This window comes from Cricetulus griseus, chromosome 2 (genome assembly GCF_003668045.3).
Source record: "Cricetulus griseus strain 17A/GY chromosome 2, alternate assembly CriGri-PICRH-1.0, whole genome shotgun sequence".
NCBI classification, from domain to species: Eukaryota; Metazoa; Chordata; class Mammalia; order Rodentia; family Cricetidae; genus Cricetulus; species Cricetulus griseus.
This window is the reverse complement of record NC_048595.1, coordinates 447,706,750-447,715,216: the sequence shown is the minus strand read 5'-3', so window position 1 is coordinate 447,715,216 and position 8,467 is coordinate 447,706,750.

The following is an 8,467-nucleotide window of genomic DNA, read 5'->3' as shown; positions in this document are numbered from 1 at the left end:
GGTGTATAAAAGAACTTTTCATTCCTTAGCAACAAGCTAGGAAATAGTAAAAAAAAAAGTCCTACTTGTTCATTCTATAACCAATATCCTTTGCCAGCAGGTAGTAACCCTAAAGGGATACATAGAAATGAAGTCTGGCAAATGGATGTGTTTTATTTTGCAGAATTAGGAAATTAAAATATATTCACTATTCAATAGACCCATTTTCAGAATTTCAATGGGCAACTGCTCTGAGCTCTGAAAGGGCTGATTCTGTTACTACACACCTATTAGTGGTAATGGTTATTATGGGTATTCCTGCACAAATAAAATATGACAATGCTCCAGCATATGTCTCCAGTAAATTAAAACAATTTTTAAAATATCATACTATAAACCATGTTACTGGTATACCACACAATCCTACAGGACAATCAGTTGTTGAGAGATCTGATCACACTTTAAAGAAATGCTCTATAACAGACAGGGGAAACTAAGATTTCCCCAAAACAGATTACATAATGCTTTACTAAAATTAAACTTTCTTAAAGCTAATGAGAAAGGGAAAACAGCCACAGAAAGACATTTGACAATAGAAAAATTTTCTGAGCTAAATCAGTCAGTGTAGTTCAAGGATGTATTGACCTCAGTATGTAAACCAGGTTATCTGTTATGTTGGGGTAGGGGTTTCATTTTTGTTTCTACAGGAGAAAAAAAGCTTTGGATAACATCAAATTTAATCAAGATCTGATTTTCATAGGAGAAACCTCATGATGAAGAGAAATGAGGGGTCATCCATCAAGGTATATCCATTTGTGAGGTATAGAGACATCACAAAGGTAGAGAGAGTGTTCTGTTCTTGTCTTTACAGGAAAACAGAAAACACTTCTCTTTAAGAAGCCAAAAGACATTGGATGTGTACATGTCTAAAGAAAGGATAGCTATCCAGAAAGAACCGTCAAAAAAGAATTTGACTTATAGTACCAACATCTATTATTAGTAAAAATTTTTATACATAAAAACTTTATCTCCTGCTGGGCCTTGGTGGTGCACGCCTTTAATCTCGGCACTCAGGAGGCAGAGGCAGGCAGATCTCTGAGTTTGAGGTCAGCCTGTTCTCCAGAGCGAGTGCCAGGATAGACTCCAAAGACCCACAGAGAAACCCTGTCTCAAAAAACAAAAACAAAAACAAAAACAAAAAACAAAAAAACCCCACTTTATCTCCTTACTTCCTAGTACTCTGGTAGTCCTGATTCATATAAAACAAATGCTGGCTATAGAGTTGGATTTGGCTTTCCTTCTCCAAATCCAAGTATGTTATTAAAATAAAATTCAGAGTCTGTCTCATATTAAAATAAGCCAACTGGTGTAAGACAGAAGAAAACAAAATTGGTCAGTCTGCCCACTCTGAGAACTCCTGTCCTAAGGTCTGCTGGCAGATGAACTTGGCCCCTGAGGACCAAGCAACACTGAATCTGCTGAGACCACTGGGCTACTGCAGCCCCCACTCAGGGCAGAGGTGAGCTGATTTGGCCCCTGCCTTGGGCCCAGCTTTTGCCTGCTCACTCTGGGAACTCCCATCCTGGGGTCTCCTGGCAGATCTACTTGGCCCCTGAGGATGAAGCAACCTTGAATCTGCTGAGATCACTGGGCTACACCTGCCATCACTCAAGGCAAGGAAAAGTCAACTCGCCCCTGAGGAACAAGCAACCCAGAGTCTGCTGACATCTCTGTGCTAGTCCAGCTCCCACCCAACTGGAGAGTGAGTGCCTCAGATCTGTCTTCACCCACCTTGAGACTCATCAGAGTATCAGACCCTTGAAAACCCACTTTAAGAGAACCTTGGACCCATACACACCAGGAAAGGAAGAAACACCATCTGACAACACTGGAAGAAAGATGGCAAGGTGACAATATTAAAACATCCAACAACAGAAAAAAACACTGTGACACCCCTAGAGTCTAGGGACTCAACACCAGCAAGACCTGAACAGACCAACACAGATGAAACAGAAGAGAGCAACCTTAAAAACAACTTCTTGAAGATGATAGAGACCCTAAGAGAGGAAATGAGAAAATCCTTCAGAGAAATTGAAGAAAAGACAAACCAAAAGATGGAAGAAATCAAGGAAAGCCAAGGAAATACAATTAAACAGATGAAGGAAACAGTACAACACCTGAAAACTGAAGTAGAGACAATAAAGAAAACACAACCTGAGGGAATGCTGTAAGTGGAAAAGCTGAGTATACCACCAATGCAAGCATGACCAACAGAATACAAGAGATAGAAGACAGAATCTCAGACACTGAAGATAAACTAGAGGAAATAAATTAATCAAGAAAGAAATTAAAGACTTCCTAGAATTCAATGAAAATGAAGACACAACATACCCAAACTTACGGGACACTTTGAAAGCAGGACAAAGAGGAACCGCATATCTCTAAGTGCTCACATGAAGAAACTAGAGAATAGTCGCACTAGAGAGTTGACATCACTACTGAAAGCTCTAGAGCAAATGGAAGTAAATTCACCCCAGAGGAGTGATAATAGGAAATAATAGAACTGAGAGCAGAAATCGATAAGGTCAAAACAGAGAAAACAATTCAAGGAATCAATGTAACAAAGAGTTCGTTCTTCGAGAAAATCAAAAGATAGACAAACTTTTATCCAAACTAACCAAAAGGCAGAGAGAGAACATGCAAATTAACAAAATCAGAAATGAAAAGGGGGATATAACAATTGACACTGAGGAAATCCAGAGAATCTTCAGGTCATACTTTGGAAATCTGTTCTCCACAAAATTCGAAAATCTACAGAAAATGGACAACTTTTGGACTGATATCACTTACCAAAATGAAATCAAGAACCGATAAGCAACTTAAACAGACCTAAAACCCCTAAGGAAATAGAAGCAGTCATCAAAAGTCTCCCAATCAAGAAAAACTCAGGGCCAGATGGATTCAGTGCAGAATTCTACCAGAAATTCAAAGAGCTAATACCAGTACTCCTCAAATTGTTCCATACAAGAGAAGCAGAAGGGACATTGCCAAACTCTTTTTATGAGGCTACAATTACCTTGATACTCAAGCCACAAAAAGACACAACTAAAAAAGAGAACTATAGACCAATATCCCTCATGAACACCGATGAAAAAATACTCAATAAAATCTTAGTGAATCAAATCCAAAGCACATCAGAAAAATCATCCACCTTTGATCAAGTAGGCTTCATCTCTGTGATGCAGGGTTGGTTCAACACTCAAAAAACTATCAATGTAATCCACCATATACACTAACTAAAGATGAAAAACCACATGATCTCATTAGATGCTGAAAAAGCCTTCAACAAAATCCAACACCCCTTAATGATAAATGTCCTGGAATGTCAGGAATATACCTGAATATAATAAAAATGATATTCAGTAAACCAACAGCCAACACCAAACTAAATGGAAAGAAACTCACATCAATTCTTCTAAAATCAGGAACAAGACAAGGCTGTCCACTATCTCCATATCTCTTCAATATTGTCCTTGAAGTTCTAGCTAGAGCAATAAGACAACAAAAGGAAATCAAGGTGATAAAAATTGGAAAGGAGGAAGCCAATCTTTCACTGTTTGCAGATGACATAATAGTCTACATAAGTGACAGGAAGAACTCTACCAGGGAACTCCTACAGCTGATAAACACATTCAGCAAAGTGGCAGGATATAAGATTAACTCAAAAAATCAATATCCTTATTATATATGGATGATAAATGTGCTGAGAAAAAATCACAGAAAGATTACCCTTTACAATTGCCACAAACAACATAAAGTACCTTGGGGTAATGCTAACCAAAAAAGGGAAAGACCTGTATCATAAGAACCTTGAGTCTTTAAAGAAAGAAATTAAAGAAGATTGCAGAAAATGGAAGGATCTCCCATGTTCTTGGATAGGTAGGCCAACATAGTAAAATGACAATTTTGCCAGAAACAATCTACAGATTCAATGCAATTCCGATCAAAATTCCAGCACAATTCTTCACAGACATTGAAAGAACAATTCTCAATTTTATATGGAGAAACAAAAGACCCAGCATAGTCAAAACAACCCTGTACAATAAAAGAACTTCCGGAGGCATTACCATCCCTGATTTCAAGCTGTATTATAGAGCTATAGTTTCTGAAAACAGCTTGGTATTAGCACAGAAACAGACAGGTAGACCAATGGAATCAAGCTGAAAACCCTGATAGTAACCTGCGTACCCATGAACACCTGATTTTTGACAAAGAAGCTAAAGCTATACAGTGGAACAAAGAAAGCATCTTCAACAAATGGTGATGGCATAACTGGATGCTGACATGTAGAAGATTGTAGTGAAAGACTCTCAGATTGAGGAGCCTCCACAAATTGGATGGTTTTCCCCCCAAAACTCAATGTCCAGTCCAGTTGATGTAAAAACAAGAGGTAAGTTTATTGCAAGGCTTTTGTGCAAAAGGGCCTCCCAGTCTGGCAGACAAAGAAGCCCCCATTCCTCAAAGGCAGGCCTCTTTTATAGGAAGAAATCATAAGATTTTGGGGAGGGAGGGGGTTTGGGTACATAGCCAGAGTCAAGTCCTTTGAAGGTCTCTTATCTTTAGGGCCAGATGGTCTCCTGCCTCACCAGTTGGGTCAACATCCCACGGAATGTGCTGATGGGAATGTGCTGATCCTTCTTGCCTGAGCAACCGGTAATTGCAGCTATCTTTGGTTTCTCAGGGGCTCTCTTTTGTCAATTGTTGTTACATTAACTGGTGTAGTCTGTTCTTATCTTCACAACCTCATGGGAGGGTGGTCCTTTGGAAGTTCTTGGTATTTAGTTAGGCTATCTTTCGGCCTTGTAAGGGAGTTATTGTGGCTGGCTAGGAAATTCCAGGGACTTGAGTCATTGTGGCCTTGGTTAAATTTTTAAGTCAGGCCGCCCTGCTTTTAGTGTGGGAGGTTTTTCTAAGCCTCCTTATTTTATTTCTTTGGTAATTTTTAAGTCCTTCAGTAGATAGATCCATGTCTTTCACCGTGTGCAAAGCTTAAGTCCAAATGGATCAAAGACCACAGCATAAATCCATCCACAAGGAACTTATTAGAAGAGAAAATAGGAAATACCCTTGAACAAATGTTCAGGACATTGATTCCTGAATATTATACCAGTAGCACAGACACTGAGATCAAAAATTGACAGATAGGACCTCCTGAAACTGAGAAGCTTTTGTAAGGCAAAGGAAACAGTCAACAAGACAAAATGACAGCCCACAGATTGGGAAAAGATATTTGCCAAGGCACATCAGACAGAGAGATCATCTCCAAAATTTACAAGGAACTCAAGAAGCTAGTCTCCAAAACACCAAATAATCCAATTGAAAACTGGGGTATAGAACTAAATAGACAATGCTCAATAGGGGAATCTAAAATGGCTTAAAGACACATAAGAAAGTGTTCAACATCCTTAGCCATCATGGAAATGCAAATCAAAACCACTCTGAGATACCATCTTACTCCTGTTAGAATGGCTAAAATCAATAACACCAATGAAAATCTATGCTGGAGAAGATGTGGAGAAAGAGGAGCCCTCCTCCATTGCCGGTCGGAGTGCCAACTCGTACAGCCACTTTGGAAATCAGTATGGCCATTTCTCAGGGAAATGGGAATCAGTCTACCACAAGATCTAGCAATTCCACTCTTAGGCACATACCCAAAAGAAGCACATTCTTACAACGAGGACATCTGTTCAACTATGTGCATCACAGCATTATTTGTAATAGCCAGAACCTGGAAGCCCCTGAACTGAAGAATGGATAGAGAAAATGTGTTACATTTACACAATGGAGTATTACTCAGTGGGGAAAAAAACAATGGAATCTTGAAATTTGAAGGCAAATGGATGGAACTAGAAGAAACCTTTCTGACCATGGTAACCCAGTCACAAAAAGACAAACATGGTTTGTACTCACTCATATGTGGATTTTAGACATAGAGCAAAGGATTACCAGCCTACAATCCACACTGCCAGAGAAGCTAGTAAACAAGGAGGACCCTAAGAGAGACATAAATGGTCCCCTGAAGAAGGGGAAAGGGACAAGTTCTCCTGAGCAAATTGGGAGCATACGGGGAGGGGAGAGAGAACAAGAAGAATGAGAAGGGGAGAAGAGGAGGAGTGAGAAGGACATGATGGGGCAAGGAGTTTGAGTTGAGGGAAGAACAGAAGAGAGTAAGATAAGAGATACTAAAGTAGAGGAAGACATTATAGGTTTACAGAGAAATCAGGCACTAGGGAAATGTCTGGAGAGCTACAAAGATGACACCAACTAACAATCTAAGCAACAGAGGAGTTAATGGCCTTAAATGGCCTCATCTGATAATGAGATCAATGACTAATTTATATGCCATCCTATAGCCTTCATCCAGGAGATGGTAGACGTAGAAGATGACACTCATAGCTAAACCTTGAACTGAACTTGAATCCAGTTGCAGAGGAGGAGGACTGATGAGCAAAGGGGTCCAGACCAGGTTGGTAAAACCCACAGAAACAGCTGACCTGAACAAGGTAGAGCTTTCTTGGTCCCTAGACTTATAGGTGGATAGCCAGCATGGGAGTGATCCAGACCTCCTGAATGCTGGTGTCAGTGAGGAGACCTCAGAAATCTATGGGTGCCCTTGTAGTGGATCAGTACTTATCCCTAGCATAGGTGTGGACTTTGGAATCCCATCCCACATGGAGGGATACTCCCTGAGCATAGACTCAAAGGGGTGGGCCTAGGCCCTATCCCAAAGGATATGACCGATTCTGAAGAGCTCCTATGGAAGGCCTCACCCTCCCTGGGGAGCAGAAAGGATATGGGATAGGTAGGCTGTTAGTTGGGGAAGGGCAGCAGGGAAGGAGGGGAGGGAGAGCGAACCCTGATTGACATGTAAAATACTCTTTCTAATTCAAATTAAAAAATTAAAAATAAAATAAAGCAAACAAAATCTAGGGAGTATGATTTATCAAAACTCTGTTATCTCTCTGTTTTGAGTGGCTCAGTGGTAGTGGGAAGTGCTTGTGTCATGAGCAGGTCATCTGCAAGCCAGCAGCTCCCGTCCAGAGAGGGTCTTTCCTGGCCAGCTAGTCCGATGTCCCAGTGGGACCCACAGGCTCTACCAAATGGGGCCTTGGTTTACAAGCTCCTGCTCCTGAAACCAGATATTGTGGTAATTACCAATACAGAGCCAGGTAAAAATACAAGGGGATTTATTAGGGAAAAGCCTTAATTACAGAGTGGCCTAGCCAGCCGGCGGGGCAGCAGTAAGTACAACAAGCTGAAGGTGAAATGGAAGAAGGGGCTCCATGTGAGCACCCCTCACTCTTAAACCTTCTCTATATCACCCTGACCATGCCCTTGCAGGTGTCTTCAGGCACACCTGTAGCCAGCCCCTAGAAGGCATGGCTACAGTGTTCCCTACAATTCCCCCTTTTAGTCTAAAAGAGGATTAAAATTTAACAGGGTAAAGAATCCAAAATTAACAAGCATAAAGGTGAAATACAAGAAGATACAACAATCTGCTTATGTTACACCCTAACTATGTCTATTTTAACTAAACCCTAAAGTCATCTGAAACAGGTGTCCAAGTCTGAACACCTCCTTCCAATCCCAACCATAAACAATAAGAAGCTATCCCTAACTAGGTATATACACTATCCTAAGTGACAACAAGGGGGGAAGGGGGCATAGCGTCCTCCAAGTTACTTCCTGCTGAAATGGGACAGCCATAGCCTTGTGGGGTCCTGGAGGAAGAAAATGTTAGTATAGTGAAAGTCTTGAATGGATTGTATCCAGTGCAGTCGAGGAGGTGTGGCCAATTTTCTTTCCCGGGAGTCTAGGGTTGCTATCAAGCAGGTCTTCATCGGCTGTGTGGGACTCAAACATAAATGTTAGCAGAGAAATGTTTGCTTGTGTAAGTATGCATACTAGAAAAGGCAAAATGGGAGAATAACAATTATGAGAGGGTGTACACCAAGACAGTTCCCAAATTCTTCTCTTATTCTGTATTACATCAATTGTTTTCTTGATATAATACAGAACTCTGAAGTTTAATTAAACAACATGCTTGGATTTTTCTCTTTTTATTTAAATTGGAAACAAGAATGTTTTACAGGTCAATCCCAGTTCCCACTCCCATCCCTCCTCCCCTACCACCCCCACTCCAACTAAAACCCTACCTATCACATATCCTTTCTGCTCCCCAGGGAGGGTGAGGCCTTCCATAGGGGGTCATCAGATTCTATCATATCCTTTGGGATAGGGCCTAGTCCCACCCCATGTGTCTTGGCTCAGGGAGTATTCCTCTATGCGAATGGTCTCCCAAATTCCACACCTATGCTAGGGATAAGTACTGAGGTCCTATAGATTTCTGAGGTCTCCTCACTGAAACCCATGTTCCTGGGGTCTGGATCAGTCCCATGCTGGATTCCCAGCTATCAGTCTGGGGACC